The sequence below is a fragment of the Oncorhynchus masou genome, chromosome 22, assembly GCF_036934945.1.
Source record: "Oncorhynchus masou masou isolate Uvic2021 chromosome 22, UVic_Omas_1.1, whole genome shotgun sequence".
In the NCBI taxonomy this organism is placed as follows: Eukaryota; Metazoa; Chordata; class Actinopteri; order Salmoniformes; family Salmonidae; genus Oncorhynchus; species Oncorhynchus masou.
The window spans coordinates 6,032,581-6,049,464 of NC_088233.1; the positions used below are offsets into that span (position 1 = coordinate 6,032,581).

Genomic DNA, 16,884 nt, shown 5'->3' on the forward strand with positions numbered 1-16,884 from the left:
TTTTAACTAAGAACAAATTCTTATTTACAATGATGGCCTAACGGGGAACAGTGGGTTAAACTGCCTTGTTCAGGGGCAGATTTTTACCTTGTCAGCTAGTGGATTCGATCAAGCCATCTTGCGGTTACTGGCCTAACGCTCTAACCACTAGGCTATATATATATAGGTTAGTCATTGAGATAACAGATATATGTGTCTTTCTGTGTTTTCCTAATCTCCTTTTCGATCATATTGGAAGATAAGGTACGAGGTCATCCCTCAGCCCTTCTCCCCCAATGTGTTTTTGAAAAGGAGGCGAGGAGAGAGGATGTGAGGAACCGAGGAAAGTTTAATTGAGAAATAGCCATAATCTGTTTGGGATGGCGGTGGATGTTCGGGATGCCAGGAGCACTGACCTCTGACTTGTTGTTCTAGACTAAGTATTACAGCCACGGCCTGGTGAAGAACCAGCAGCTTGGTCTGCGGCTTCTCGCTCTTCAGGTGCAGCTGTGTCATGTGACCCAACTCCTTGAACGCTTCGTTGATGTCACGGACCCTCAGGCGCTCGCGGGCGTTGTTGGCCATCCGCCGCTCTCGTTCCCGCTCAGCCTTCTGCTCAGGGCTCAGGTTGTCCTCATCTTCATGGATGCTGCTGTAAAACGGGAGAGAGAAAGCAAGAGGTTTCAGGATTGGTACATGGCGCCCTCTTGTTGGCATTTTTATGTATTTTTTTTTAAAGTCGAATCTCTCAATCTGATATCCAGATAAAAATCTAGTTGAATCTTTGAGCCATTACCAGCTTTTTATCAACGCAACAGACAGATACCCAGCCAGCGGCATAAATGGTTGAAATGATGTCATTACCAACCCCTGCTGTGTAGAGAGAGACTACTCTGCTCTAGGGCCTAGTTTCCCAGAGCCTTCGCAGCATTAAGGTCATCGTTAGAACCATCTGACGATGTATCTTTAGTAGCCGAGCTGTTTCCCAAAACCATTGTTACTGAAGTTGCCCTTGAAATCATTCGTTATTTACCGACTGTATCAGAACACTCGTAGAACAGCGAAGTGTGTTGTTAGATGCTTTTTGGTTTTGTTTTGCTCTTCCACATCACTTTATACACAGAAGGTCCCTGCTAAACACAGAACCAAGAGTTTTATCTGTCTCTCTGACCACTGAAAAGTCCAGAATTAAGTTGACTAATCATAATAATAATAATGATAATGATAATAATGATATTAATGATAATGATAATAATAATAATGATGATAATGATGTAATGATAATGACAATCATGATAATAACCATAATGATAATGATAATAATAATGATAATAATGATAATTATATAATGATAATAATAATAATGATAATAATAATAATAATAATAATGATAATAATAATAATAATAATGATAATAACGATAACGATAATAATAACAACGATAATGTAACAATAATGATAATAATGAACGATAAATAATGAGAATAATGACAATAACGATAATAATAAAAATATTGATACCGATAATGATAATAACGATAACGATAATGATAATAATGATAATGATAATAATGATAATAATAGTAATAATAAATATCTAATTGACTAATAGCCTACAAAGTTGCCAATGTCTTTTCAATTGTTACACAAAAAAAGAAATTATAAAATGATGCTTCAAATGAAAACCTGAGATGACTGCAAGAGATGAATAGATTATAGGCTACGTAGGCCTATATATATATATATTTCAATTATTTTTTATTTTATGTTCTTTCAATTGAATTCTATTTGACTAGTTATAGACAGATGTTTTGTTGTCACATACCCTGGCTTGGGGCAGTGAAGTGCTGTTTTACAGCGGCAGCCATAGCAATAGAGCATCCCTGGAGCAAATTTGGTATGTGCCTTGCTCAACGGCACATAGCAAATCTTGATTTAGTGCGTTAGCCTATTATAGGGTAAGCATTTGGAATAAAGCCAAACTCAATATTTGCAGCCGTAAGTGGTAATATCTCTCTCGGATCCGATCCGTCGTCAGTATTGTAGAATGATTCTAATTGTAAGGGAATATTTGAATGGAGAAAGCTAAACCGAGAGCATCGCTGAATTTCTTTTCGATCCTATCAGTATCGACACGTAGTCACGACACACTTCGCGAATGTTCTCTCTACCTGCTTGTTTGGGAAATATACTTAAAAGTTGTCTCATAAACAAAGATGCATCTGATATGATCATTGTAATGTTCAAAGATGCATTATGCAGAAATCGTCATTTCCTAGTTGCTAAAATTCGAATAGTTTGCCTAATTTCAGTTCATGTGACAAAACAATTACACAAATTAACCTTTAACAAGACACACCTGTTAATTGAAATACATTCCAGGTGACTACCTCATGAAGCTGGTTGAGAGAATGCCTAGCTTGTGCAAAGCTGTCATCAAGGCAAAGGGTGGCAACTTTGAAGAACCTTAAATATAAAATCTATTTTGATTTTGTTTAACACTGTTTTGGTTACTACATGATTCCATGTGTGTTATTTCATAGTTTTGATGTCTTCACTATTATTCTACAATGTAGAAAATAGTTTAAAAGTAAGTAGGTGTGTCCAAACTTTTGACTGGTAGCGTATGTGTTAAAAAAAACAGCACAAACAGAACTGGAGAGAAAGCTGATCTGGGACCAGGCTAAAGTTAGATATAAATATATATATATATATATAGAGAGAGAGAGAGAGCAGATAGCTGATCTGGGACCAGTCTGGAGGCAGAGAGAGAGAGAGAGAGAGAGAGAGAGAGAGAGCGAGAGAGAGAGATCATATAGCTGATCTGAGGCCAGTCTAGAGGCAGAAAGAGAGAACAGGTAGCTGATCTGGGAGCAGTCTAGAGGCAGAGAGAGAGAGAGAGAGAGAGAGAGAGAGAGCATATAGCTGATGCTGCTGTCTTCACCTGGTCATGCTGTCTCCTTGTGTCTTGTGAGACTCGCTCTCCTCATCGGAGCGCTGGCTGTGGCTGTCAGAGCTGTGCTGTGTCTGTGACCCTGGTTGTGATGGCTGTGATGTAGCTCATACTGCTCATCTCTCTCCAGACCCTCCAACTTCAGCTCCAAACCACCTAGTCCTGCCGGGAAGGAGTGGCCATTTTGATTCTGTGAACGTCTCTGCAGTGCAGGGTGGGAGTTGTTGTTCAGATTGACAGTGTCTACCTGCAATACACACACACGTTAAGAGGGTTACATAAAGACGATGTTCAAGTTCAGTATTTCATTTACAGAATCATATATTAACTATTAATAAATAAATTACACTTTAACCACATTTCTTGATGCGGCATCATTTTTTTATTTTACCTTTTATATAACTAGGCAAGTCAGTTAAGAACAAATTATAATTTTCAATGACGGCTTACAGGGGAACAGTGGGTTAACTGCCTTGTTCTGGGGAACAGTGGGTTAATTGCCTTGTTCAGGGAACAGTGGGTTAACTGCCTTGTTCAGGGGAACGGTGGGTTAACTGCCTTGTTCAGGGGAACAGTGGGTTATCTGCCTTGTTCAGGGGAACAGTGGGTTAACTGCCTTGTTCAGGGGAACAGTGGGTTGACTGCCTTGTTCAGGGGAACAGTGGGTTGACTACCTTGTTCAGGGGAACAGTGGGTTAACTGGTCTAGGAACAGTGGGTTAACTGTCTTGTTCAGGGGAACAGTGGGTTAACTGCCTTGTTCAGGGGAACAGTGGGTTAACTGCCTTGTTCAGGGGGCAGAATGACAGATTTATACCTTGTCAGCTTGGGGGATTTGAGCTTGCACCCTTCCAGGTTACTAGTCCAACTCTCTAACCACTGGGCTACCCTGCCGCCCCCATAATGACAAATAGGTCACCAAATTTTGTATCCCTGAACAGATCCCTGTTTATCTCACGGAATGGATTTAATCACAGAGGATGTTAATCCCCCGAGCTCTCCTAAACATAGCCACTAATTCTGTTCAGGAATCATGCATTGTAATGCACACATATCCCTGGAAACCTGAATGAATGTAATACCCCTACGAGGGATTAGACAGTTCTATATCCTCTCAATGTAATGTAGAGCTACTTCCATCACTCTGTCCTCTAAATGTAATGTAGAGCTACTTCCATCACTCTGTCCTCTAAATATAATGTAGAGCTACTTCCATCACTCTGTCCTCTAAATGTAATGCAGAGCTACTTCCATCACTCTGTCCTCTAAATATAATGAAGAGCTACTTCCATCACTGTCCTCTAAATATAACGTAGAGCTACTTCCATCACTCTGTCCTCTAAATATAATGTAGAGCTACTTCCATCACTCTGCTCTCTAAATATAATGTAGAGCTTCTTCTATCACTCTGTCCTCTAAATGTAATGTAGAGCTACTTCCATCACTCTGTCCTCTAAATGTAATGTAGAGCTACTTCCATCACTCTGTCCTCTCAATGTAATGTAAAGCTACTTCCATCACTCTGTCCTCTAAATATAATGTAGAGCTACTTCCATCACTCTGTCCTCTAAATGTAATGTAGAGCTACTTCCATCACTCTGTTCTCTAAATATAATGTAGAGCTACTTCCATCACTCTGTCCTCTAAATGTAATGCAGAGCTACTTCCATCACTCTGTCCTCTAAATATAATGTAGAGCTACTTCCATCACTGTCCTCTAAATATAACGTAGAGCTACTTCCATCACTCTGTCCTCTAAATATAACGTAGAGCTACTTCCATCACTGTCCTCTAAATATAATGTAGGGCTACTTCCATCACTCTGTCCTCTAAATGTAATGTAGAGCTACTTCCATCACTCTGTCCTCTAAATGTAATGTAGAGCTACTTCCATCACTCTGTCCTCTAAATGTAATGTAGAGCTACTTCCATCACTCTGTCCTCTCAATGTAATGTAGAGCTACTTCCATCACTCTGTCCTCTCAATGTAATGTAGAGCTACTTCCATCACTCTGTCCTCTAAATATAATGTAGAGCTACTTCCGTCACTCTGTCCTCTAAATGCAATGTAGAGCTACTTCCGTCACTCTGTCCTCTAAATGTAATGTAGACCTACTTCCGTCACTCTGTCCTCTAAATATAATGTAGAGCTACTTCCGTCACTCTGTCCTCTCAATGTAATGTAGAGCTACTTCCGTCACTCTGTCCTCTAAATGTAATGCAGAGCTACTTCCATCACTCTGTCCTCTAAATGTAATGTAGAGCTACTTCCATCACCCTGTCCTCTAAATATAACGTAGAGCTACTTCCATCACTCTGTCCTCTAAATGTAATGTAGAGCTACTTCCGTCACTCTGTCCTCTCAATGTAATGTAGAGCTACTTCCATCACTCTGTCCTCTAAATATAATGCAGAGCTACTTCCATCACTCTGTCCTCTAAATATAATGCAGAGCTACTTCCATCACTCTGTCCTCTAAATATAATGTAGAGCTACTTCCATCACTGTCCTCTAAATATAACGTAGAGCTACTTCCATCACTCTGTCCTCTAAATATAACGTAGAGCTACTTCCATCACTGTCCTCTAAATGTAATGTATGGCTACTTCCATCACTCTGTCCTCTAAATATAATGTAGAGCTACTTCCATCACTGTCCTCTAAATATAATGTAGAGCTACTTCCATCACTCTGTCCTCTAAATGTAATGTAGAGCTACTTCCATCACTCTGTCCTCTAAATGTAATGTAGAGCTACTTCCATCACTCTGTCCACTAAATATAATGTAGAGCTACTTCCATCACTCTGTCCTCTAAATGTAATGTAGAGCTACTTCCATCACTCTGTCCACTAAATATAATGTAGAGCTACTTCCATCACTCTGTCCTCTAAATATAATGTAGAGCTACTTCCATCACTCTGTCCTCTAAATATAATGTAGAGCTACTTCCATCACTCTGTCCTCTAAATGTAATGTAGGGCAACTTCCATCACTCTGTCCTCTAAATGTAATGTAGAGCTACTTCCATCACTCTGTCCTCTAAATGTAATGTAGGGCAACTTCCATCACTCTGTCCTCTAAATATAATGTAGAGCTACTTCCATCACTCTGTCCTCTAAATGTAATGTAGAGCAACTTCCATCACTCTGTCCTCTAAATGTAATGTAGAGCTACTTCCATCACTCTGTCCTCTAAATGTAATGTAGAGCTACTTCCATCACTCTGTCCTCTAAATATAATGTAGAGCTACTTCCATCACTCTGTCCTCTAAATGTAATGTAGAGCTACTTCCATCACTCTGTCCACTAAATATAATGTAGAGCTACTTCCATCACTCTGTCCTCTAAATATAATGTAGAGCTACTTCCATCACTCTGTCCTCTAAATATAATGTAGAGCTACTTCCATCACTCTGTCCTCTAAATGTAATGTAGAGCAACTTCCATCACTCTGTCCTCTAAATGTAATGTAGAGCTACTTCCATCACTCTGTCCTCTAAATATAATGTAGAGCTACTTCCATCACTGTCCTCTAAATATAATGTAGAGCTACTTCCATCACTCTGTCCTCTAAATATAATGTAGAGCTACTTCCATCACTCTGTCCTCTAAATATAATGTAGAGCTACTTCCATCACTCTGTCCTCTTGTCTGGACTTTCACCACTACAGCTGGGTTCAATCTCCAGGAAGGAAAGGGAAACACATTGATATGTAAGTGGTCACGGTGTAGGATTTTTAGCCTGGTTCCAGATCATTTGTCTGTCTAAATGTATGATGTGAGAGCAATAGCGGCAAGACCGCACTGTCCTCTCAATATAATGGACCAGGCTATGTATTCCCTGTCCATATCGTTTATCTGGTCCTTGACAGAACAGTATCCACACATAGATAGACTTTCCAGACCCTTCATCAAATTCAATTAAACACGGTGTTCCTCTCTGTTCTCTATTTCCGGAACAACACTCCTCCTGTTATGTAAAATATGTTGAAATGAAATGTGGAAATATGTTGAAATTACATACAGTATGTAAAGTATGTTGAAATGACATGTGTAAAATATGTTGAAATTACCTACAGTATGTAAAATATGTTGAAATGACATGTGGTGGAAAATATGTTGAAATGTCATGTGGAAAATATGTTGAAATGACATGTGGAAAATATGTTGGAATTACATACAGTATATAAAATATGTTGAAATAACATGTGTAAAATATGTTGAAATGATGTTGAAATGACATGTGTAAAATATGTTGAAATGTCATGTGGAAAATATGTTGAAATGACATGTGGAAAATATGTTGAAATGTCATGTGGAAAATATGTTGAAATTACATACAGTATGTAAAATATGTTGAAATGACATGTGTAAAATATGTTGAAATTACATACAGTATGTAAAATATGTTGAAATGACATGTGGTGGAAAATATGTTGAAATGTCATGTGGTGGAAAATATGTTGAAATGTACCATGTACCATATACCATATCTGTAGCGTGTCTGGTGTGACTGGTGGAGTAGTGGGTGGGCACACACACACAGTGGCCAATAGCCTTTCTCAACACATGTTTTATACACAAAACAGACACAACCTGAAAGACTTTGACAGAGTAAAAGGACTGTGTCTCACCATGGCTGTGCCATGTGCCGTGGTGGGTCTGTGTCTATGGTGTGTCCCTGGTTGTGGGGTGTTGTGGATGTGTCCATGGTTGGCCTGGTTCAGCAGGCTGTGGATGTCAGAGGGCAGGCTGGGGATGGGTCCCACCGTATGGTTATGCAGAACATAGATCACATCATCCAGTCTATCTAGACGATCCTCCAACTGAGACTAGAGTGAGGAGGGGGGGATAGAGAGATAGAGATAGAGGGAGAGAGGGAGAGAGCGAGAGAGCGAGAGAGCGAGAGAGCGAGATAGAGAGAGAGAGAGAGAGAGAGAGAGAGAGAGAGAGAGAGAGAGAGAGAGAGAGAGAGAGAGAGAGACGGTGTGTAATTGTCATGAGGGAATATAAAAGATTGCATTGATTTAAGGTTGGTTATACATTTTTTAAATTGTTTTTATTGAACCTTTATTTAACTAGGCAACTATAACCCAGAAAATAATTGTTTGGTTGTAGTTACAGTTATATCAATTCAAATTGAAACTCGAGCTACCGTATGTGCAGATTGTCTTGTATGTCTAGTGAGTGTCACAGAGCTTCATGTCCTTACCAGAGATATAGGAGAACACTGGTAACTGGGGGAGACAGAGGTCTGAGCAGACGACTGCCACGGGTAAGCTGGGGGACCAGAGCCTGTGTGTGGAGACGGAGACGGAGACCTGTCTGGTGTGGAGGAGCTTTCACTGCTACTGGTGTGGTCAGGAGAATAAATCTGAAGACAGACAGACAGAGAGAGAGAGAGGAGAAGAGAGGGTAAAGAAGGAAGAGAAGGTGAGGGGCAGAGGATGAGTATGACGGGGAGGTAGAGGGGTAGAGGAGGAGGGGGAGGAGGGGGGGTAGGGTAGGTGGGGGGGGAGGAGGTGGGGGGGGGAGGGGTAGAGGTGGGGGGAAGAGGTGGGGGGGAGGTGGGGTGGGGTGAAGAGGTGGGGGAAGAGGTGGGGGGAGGTGGGGTGGGGTGAAGAGGTGGGGTGAAGAGGTGGGGTGAAGGGTGGGGGGGAAAGAAGGTGGGGTGAAGGTGGGGGAGGTGGGGGTGAAGAGGTGGGGTGAAGAGGTGGGGGTGAAGAGGTGAAGAGGGGGGTGAAGAGGTGGGGTGAAGAGGTGGGGGTGAAGAGGTGGGGGGGGAGAGGTGGGGGAAGACGTGGGGTGAAGACGTGGTGGGAAGAGGTGGGTGAAGAGGTGGGGTGAAGAGGTGGGGTGAAGAGGTGGGGTGAAGAGGTGGGGTGAAGGGGTGGGGTGAAGAGGTGGTGGTGAAGAGGTGGGGTGAAGAGGTGGGGGTGAAGAGGTGGGGTGAAGAGGTGGGGGTGAAGAGGTGGGGGTGAAGAGGTGGGGTGAAGAGGTGGGGGTGAAGAGGTGGGGTGAAGAGGTGGGGTGGAGAGGTGGGGTGGAGAGGTGGGGTGAAGAGGTGGTGGGAAGAGGTGGGGTGAAGAGGTGGGGTGAATAGGTGGGGTGAAGACGTGGGGTGAAGAGGTGGTGTGAAGAGGTGGGGTGAAGAGGTGGGGTGAAGAGGTGGGGGTGAAGAGGTGGGGTGAAGAGGTGGGGTGAAGAGTGGTGGGGTGAAGAGGGGGGGAAGAGGTGGGGTGAAGAGGTGGGGGTGAAGAGGTGGGGGGAAGAGGTGGGGGTGAAGAGGTGGGGTGAAGAGGTGGGGGTGAAGAGGTGGTTAGAGGACTGTGAGGAGCAACTCCATGCATCATTTTAAAAGCACAACCTGTAATTTCTCTGTGTGATTTTACAACCTCCGCCTCGGGCTTTGCAGCGAGGCTCGTAAACCGAGCTGACTCGTCAATCCTGGTTACTGGTCAGACAGCATGCAATTAAAACACCAGCAGCACGAGCACGGCCCAGGGGTAGGTTAATAATGTGACACAGTCACTTGTTATACTAGGAACCAAATACTACGGGTCATTTCCCTAGTAGTCATCGTGGATAGAGGATATTGTTCTCTGGCTTTGTACTCTGTCTGGCTAGCAGGATTGGGGTCAATTCCATTTCAATTCAGTCCATTCAGGAAGTAAACTGACATTCCAAATCCAATCCAAAATTCTCAGGAAAAGCGATAGAATATTAAAGGAACAGAGTATGATAGGACAGGTAGACAGGACAGGTAGACAGGACAGGTAGGTTCTAGTACTTACAGAAGCTAGTGCTTTCCCCAGGGCTGCTCCAGTCTGTGACCTTCCTGTAGAGTGGTTTCCTGTGGTGTTCTCTGAGCTGTTGGCTGACGGGGGGTGAGATGCAGCAGGGTTGTTACGGTGGAAGGTAGACATAGGAGGAAGACCTCTGTTCACCTCTACAGGTGAGACTGAATGGGGAGAATAGACCTGCGAAACAATAAACAACACACACATGATTTGGCAGCGGACCAGAGTGCATCAGTATGTACAGTACCAGTCAAACATTTGGACACGCCTACTCATTCAAGGGCTTTTCTTTTTTTTTGCTATTTTCTACATTGTAGAATAATAGTGAAGACATCAAAACTATGAAATAACACATGGAATCATGTAGTAACCGAAAAAAGTGTTAAACAAATCAAAATATATTTTATGTTAGAAATTCTTCAAAGAAGTCACCCTTTGCCTTGATGACAGCTTTGCACACTCTTGGCATTCTCTCAACCAGCTTCATGAGGTAGTCACATGGAATGCATTTCAATTAACAGGTGTGCCTTGTTAATTTGTGCCATTTCTTTCCTTCTTAATGCGTTTGAGACAATCAGTTGTGTTGTGACAAGGTAGAGCTGGTATACAGAAGATAGGACTATTTGGTAAAATACCAAGTCAAATCAAATCAAATTTTATTTGTCACATACACATGGTTAGCAGATTGTTAATGCGAGTGTAGCGAAATGCTTGTGCTTCTAGTTCCGACAATGCAGTAATAACCAACGAGTAATCTAACAGAACGATTCCAAAACTACTACCTTATACACACAAGTGTAAAGGGATTAAGAATATGTACATAAAGATATATGAATGAGTTATGGTACAGAACGGCATAGGCAAGATGCAGTAGATGGTATCGAGTACAGTATATACATATGAGATGAGTAATGTAGGGTATGTAAACATAAACGTGGCATAGTTTAAAGTGGCTAGTGATACATGTATTACATAAAGATGGCAAGATGCAGTAGATGATAGAGTACAGTATATACGTATGAGATGATTAATGTAGGGTATGTAAACATTATATTAAGTGGCATTGTTTAAAGTGGCTAGTGATACCTTTTTTCCATCAATTTCCATTATTAAAGTGAGCTGGAGTTGAGTCAGTATGTTGGCAGCAGCCACTCAATGTTAGTGGTGGCTGTTTAACAGTCTGATGGCCTTGGGATAGAAGCTGTTTTTCAGTCTCTCGGTCCCTGCTTTGATGCACCTGTACTGACCTCACCTTCTGGATGATAGCGGGGTGAACATGCAGTGGCTCGGGTGGCTGTTGTCCTTGATGATCTTTATGGCCTTCCTGTGACATCGGGTGGTGTAGGTGTCCTGGAGGGCAGGTAGTTTGCCCCCGGTGATGCGTTGTGCAGACCTCACTACCCTCTGGAGAGCCTTACGGTTGTGGGCGGAGCAGTTGCCGTACCAGGCGGTGATACAGCCCGACAGGATGCTCTTGATTGTACATCTGTAGAAGTTTGGTGACAAGCCGAATTTCTTCAGCCCCCTGAGGTTGAAGATGCGCTGCTGCGCCTTCTTCACGATGCTGTCTGTGTGAGTGGACCAATTCAGATTGTCCGTGATGTGTACGCCGAGGAACTTAAAACTTACTACCCTCTCCACTACTGTCCCGTCGATGTGGATAGGGGCGTGCTCCCTCTGCTGTTTCCTGAAGTCCACAATCATCTCCTTTGTTTTGTTGACGTTGAGTGTGAGGTTATTTTCCTGACACCACACTCCAAGGGCCCTCACCTCCTCCCTGTAGGCCGTCTCGTCGTCATTGGTAATCAAGCCTACCACTGTAGTGTCGTCCGCAAACTTGATGATTGAGTTGGAGGCGTGCATGGCCACGCAGTCGTGGGTGAACAGGGAGTACAGGAGAGGGCTCAGAACGCACCCTTGTGGGGCCCCAGTGTTGAGGATCAGCGGGGTGGAGATGTTGTTACCTACCCTCACCACCTGGGGGTGGCCCGTCAGGAAGTCCAGTACCCAGTTGCACAGGGCGGGGTCGTTACCCTGGGTCTCGAGCTTGATGACGAGTTTGGAGGGTACTATGGTGTTAAATGCCGAGCTGTAGTCGATGAACAGCATTCTCACATAGGTATTCCTCTTGTCCAGATGGGTTAGGGCAGTGTGCAGTGTGGTTGCAATTGCGTCGTCTGTGGACCTATTGAGGCGGTAAGCAAATTGGGGTGGGTCTAGGGTGTCAGGTAGGGTGGAGGTGATATGATCCTTGACTAGTCTCTCAAAACACTTCATGATGACGGAAGTGAGTACTACGGGGCGGTAGTCGTTTAGCTCAGTTACCTTAGCTTTCTTGGGAATAATGGTGGCCCTCTTGAAGCATGTGGGAACAGCAGACTGGGATAGGGATTGATTGAATATGTCCGTAAACACACCAGCCAGCTGGTCTGTGCATGCTCTGAGGATGCGGCTGGGGATGCCGTCTGGGCCTGCAGCCTTGCGAGGGTTAACGCGTTTAAATGTTTTACTCACGTCGGCTGCAGTGAAGGAGGGTCCGCAGGTTTTGGTAGCGGGCCATGTCAGTGGCACTGTATTGTCCTCAAAGCGAGCAAAGAAGTGATTTAGTTTGTCTGGGAGCAAGACATCCTGGTCCGCGACGGGGCTGGTTTTCTTTTTGTAGTCCGTGATTGACTGTTAGATCTGCCACATACCTCTTGTGTCTGAGCCGTTGAATTCCAACTCTACTTTGTCTCTATACTGACACTTAGCTTGATTGCCTTGCGGAGGGAATAGCTACACTGTTTGTATTCGGTCATGTTTCCAGTCACCTTGCCCTGATTAAAAGCAGTGGTTCGCGCTTTCAGTGTCTTGCGAATGCTGCCATCATTCCACGGTTTCTGGTTTGGGAATGTTTTAATCGTTGTTATGGGAACGACATCTTCAACGCACGTTCTAATGAACTCGCTCACAAAATCAGCGTATTTGTCAATGTTGTTGTTGGACGCAATGCGGAACATGTCCCCATTCATGTGATCGAAGCAGTCTTGGAGTGTGGAATCAGATTGACCAGCGTTGAACAGACCTAAGTGTAGTAGCTTCTTGTTTTAGTTTCTGTCTGTAGGCTGGAAGCAACAAATTGGAGTTGTGCTCAGCTTTTCCGAAAGGAGGGCGGGGAGGACCTTATATGCGTTGCAGAAGTTAGAATAACAATGATCCAGGGTTTTACCAGCCCTGCGCAATCGATATGCTGATAAAATTTATGGAGTCTTGTTTTCAGATTAGCCTTGTTAAAATCCCCAGCTATACGGCTGTGATTATAATTACATTTGATTGTGAGGAATTCTAAGTCAGATGAACAGAAGGACTTGAGTTCCTGTATGTTGTTATGACCACGTCTCGTTAATCATAAGGCATACCTCCCCGCTCCTCTTCTTACCAGAAAGATGCTTGTTTCTGTCGGCGCGATGCATGAAGAAACCAGCTGGCTGCACCGACTCCGATAGCGTCTCTCGAGTAAGCCATGTTTCTGTGAAGCAAAGAACGTTACAGTCTCTGATGTCTCTCTGGAATGCTACCCTTGCTCGGATTTCATCAACCTTGTTGTCAAGAGACTGGACATTGGCGAGTAGTATGCTAGGGAGTGGTGCGCGATGTGCCCATCTCCGGAGCCTGACCAGAAGATCGCTTCGTTTGCCCCTTTTACGGCAACGTTGATTAGGTTCTCTGGCTGGGATCTGATCCATTGTCCTGGCTGGAAGACAAACACAGGATTCGCTTCGGGAAAGTCACATTCCTGGTCGTAATGATGGTGAGTTGACGTTGCTCTTATATTCAGTAGTTCCTCCCGACTGTATGTAATAAAACCTAAGATTACATGGGGTACCAACGTAAGAAATAACACGTAAAAATCTAAATACTGCATAGTTTCCTAGGAACGCGAAGCGAGGAGGCCATATTATAGCAAGAACAGCTCAAATAAGCAAAGATAAATCCATCCAAGTCCATCATTACTTTAAGACATGAAGATCAGTCAATGCAGAGAAAAGTGTAGTCACAAAAAACATCAAGCACTATGATGAAACTGTCTCTCATGAGGATCACCACAGCAAAGGAAGACCCAGAGTTACCTCTGCTGCAGACGATAAGTTCATTAGAGTTACCAGCCTCAGAAATTACAGCCCAAATAAATGCTTCACAGAGTTCAAGAAACAGACACATCTCAACATTAACTGTTCAGGGGAGACTGCATGAATGAGGCCTTCATGGTGGAATTGCTGCAAAGAAACCACTACTAAAGGATACCAATAATAGGAAGAGACTTGCTTGGGCCAAGATACACGAGCAATGAACATTAGACCGGTGGAAATCTGTCCTTTGGTGTGATGAGTCCAAATTTGAGATTTTTGGTTCCAACCTCCGTGTCTTTGTGAGACACAGAGTAGTTGAACGGATGATCTCTGCATTTGTGGTTCCCACCGTGAAGCATGGAGAAGGAGGTGTGATGGTGTGGGGGTGCTTTGCTGCTGATACTTTCTGTGAATTATTTAGAATTCAAGGCACACTTAACCAGCATGACTACCACAGCATTCTGTGGCGATACGCCATCCCATTTGGTTTGCGCTTAGTGGGACTATCATTGTTTTTCAAAAGGGCAATGACCCAACACACCTCCAGGCTGAGTAAGGGCTATTTGACCAAGAAGGAGAGTGATGGAGTGCTGCAACCCTTTTGACTGGTACTGTACATGTGCTGGGTTAGTATCTACATCTGTGTGAGCCCATCAAAATAAAACTATAAGTAGAACATTATTTATGTAAAACTCTACAGTCAGTTCTTTACCAGGTGATTATGTGCTGGTTGCATGTTGTTGTAGCTTCCTGATTGGTGAGCTGAGGCCCCTCCCACCACGCCTCCAAAGCCAGGCTGGTTCATTCCATTGGAGTTCCACATGTCAGGTGAACTGTTGTTCCCCTGTCGCTCACTGAAAAAGGTTCCCGTGAACACGTTGCCTGGAGCTTTGGAGGAGGGGTGTGAGGATGAGTCAGGGTTGAGGAGGTCGTCATGATTTGGAGATTGAGTATAGACCTGAGAAGAACAAAGGGGGAAACAGCTAAATGAAAGATTGTGATGAACTAAACGTCTATAACACTGAAACAATGACTTCATAAAGTTACTCTTCCTAGTCACTGGAAGAGATGTCAGTGGCATAGTATAAACCAGAGACCAAGAGTATGTATATAAACATATATTTAGTTAACCTGGCAAGTCAGTTAGGAACAAATTCTTATTTCCAATGACGGCCTACGAGGGAACAGTGGGTTAAACTGCCTTGTTCAGGGGCAGAACGACAGATTTGTTTACCTTGTCAGCTCGGGGGATTCGATCGAGCAACTTTTCAGTTACTAGTCCCAACTCTCTAACCACTAGGCTACCTGCCGCCCATATACAGTATGTGAATATATACAGTATAGTCTATGTGAATACTTGTGAACATATACAGAATAGCCTATATGTGAATACAGTATACACAGTATAGCCTATATGTGAATATATACAGTATAGCCTATATGAAAACATATGTAAATATATGTCTATGGATCAACGCAATACCAGAAGTGTGAACTGAAGCTACAGTACACTACTGTATACTCATTATAATACAGGATACTATGGTATACAACCGTACACTAGAGCACACTACAGTACACTACAGCACACTACAGTACACTACAGTATACATTTACATTTACATTTAAGTCATTTACAGTACACTACAGTATATACAGCATACAAATTGGTGAATTCACCTTCTGACATCCAGTGGAACACACAGTATAATACAGTATAATACAGAACACTACAGTATACTACAGTATAATACAGAACACTACAGTATAGCACAATACACTACAGTATACTACAGAACACTACAGTATAATACAGTACACTACAGTATACTACAGCATAATACAGTACACTACAGCACACTACAGTACACTACAGAACACTACAGTATAATACAGTACACTACAGTATACTACAGCATACACTACAGTATAATACAGCACACTACAGTACAATACAGTACACTACAGTATACTACAGTAAATACAGTACACTACAGTATACTACAGCATAATACAGTACACTACAGTATACTACAGAACACTACAGTATAATACAGTACACTACAGTATACTACAGCATAATACAGTACACTACATTATACTACAGAACACTACAGTATAATACAGTACACTACAGTATACTACAGAACACTACAGTATAATACAGAACACTACAGTATAATAAAGTACACTACAGTATACTACAGTATAATACAGTATACTACAGTATACTACAGAACACTACAGTATAATAAAGTACACTACAGTATACTACAGTATAATACAGTACACTACATTATACTACAGTTCACTACAGTATACTACAGAACACTACAGTATAGCACAGTACACTACAGTATACTACAGTAAACTACAGTATACTACAGAACACTACAGTATACTACAGAACACTACAGTATAGCACAGTACACTACAGTATACTACAGAACACTACAGTATAGCACAGTACACAACAGTATACTACAGCACAATACAGTACACTACAGTATACTACAGAACACTACAGTATACTACAGAACACTACAGTATAATACAGTACACTACAGTATACTACAGAACACTACAGTATAGCACAATACACTACAGTACACTGCAGTATACTACAGTATACTACAGAACACTACAGTATAGCACAATACACTACAGTATACTACAGCATACTACAGTATAATACAGTACACTACATTATACTACAGAACACTACAGTATAATAAAGTACACTACAGTATACTACAGTAAACTACAGTATACTACAGAACACTACAGTATACTACAGAACACTACAGTATGCTACAGAACTCTACAGTATAATACAGTACACTACAGTATAGCACAGTACACTACAGTATACTACAGCATACTACAGTATAATACAGTACACTACATTGTACTACAGTTCGCTACAGTATACTACAGAACACTACAGTATAGCACAGTACACAACAGTATACTACAGCACAATACAGTACACTACAGTATACTACAGAACTCTACAGTATAATACAGTACACTACAGTATACTAC

The 16,884-nt window shown here is 42.5% G+C and overlaps 1 pseudogene; it reads right to left on the reverse strand.

Moving 5' to 3' along the window:
• Window positions 1–16,884, reverse strand: part of LOC135509777 (transcription factor 12-like) — a 28,315-nt pseudogene that overhangs the window by 9,880 nt on the left and 1,551 nt on the right.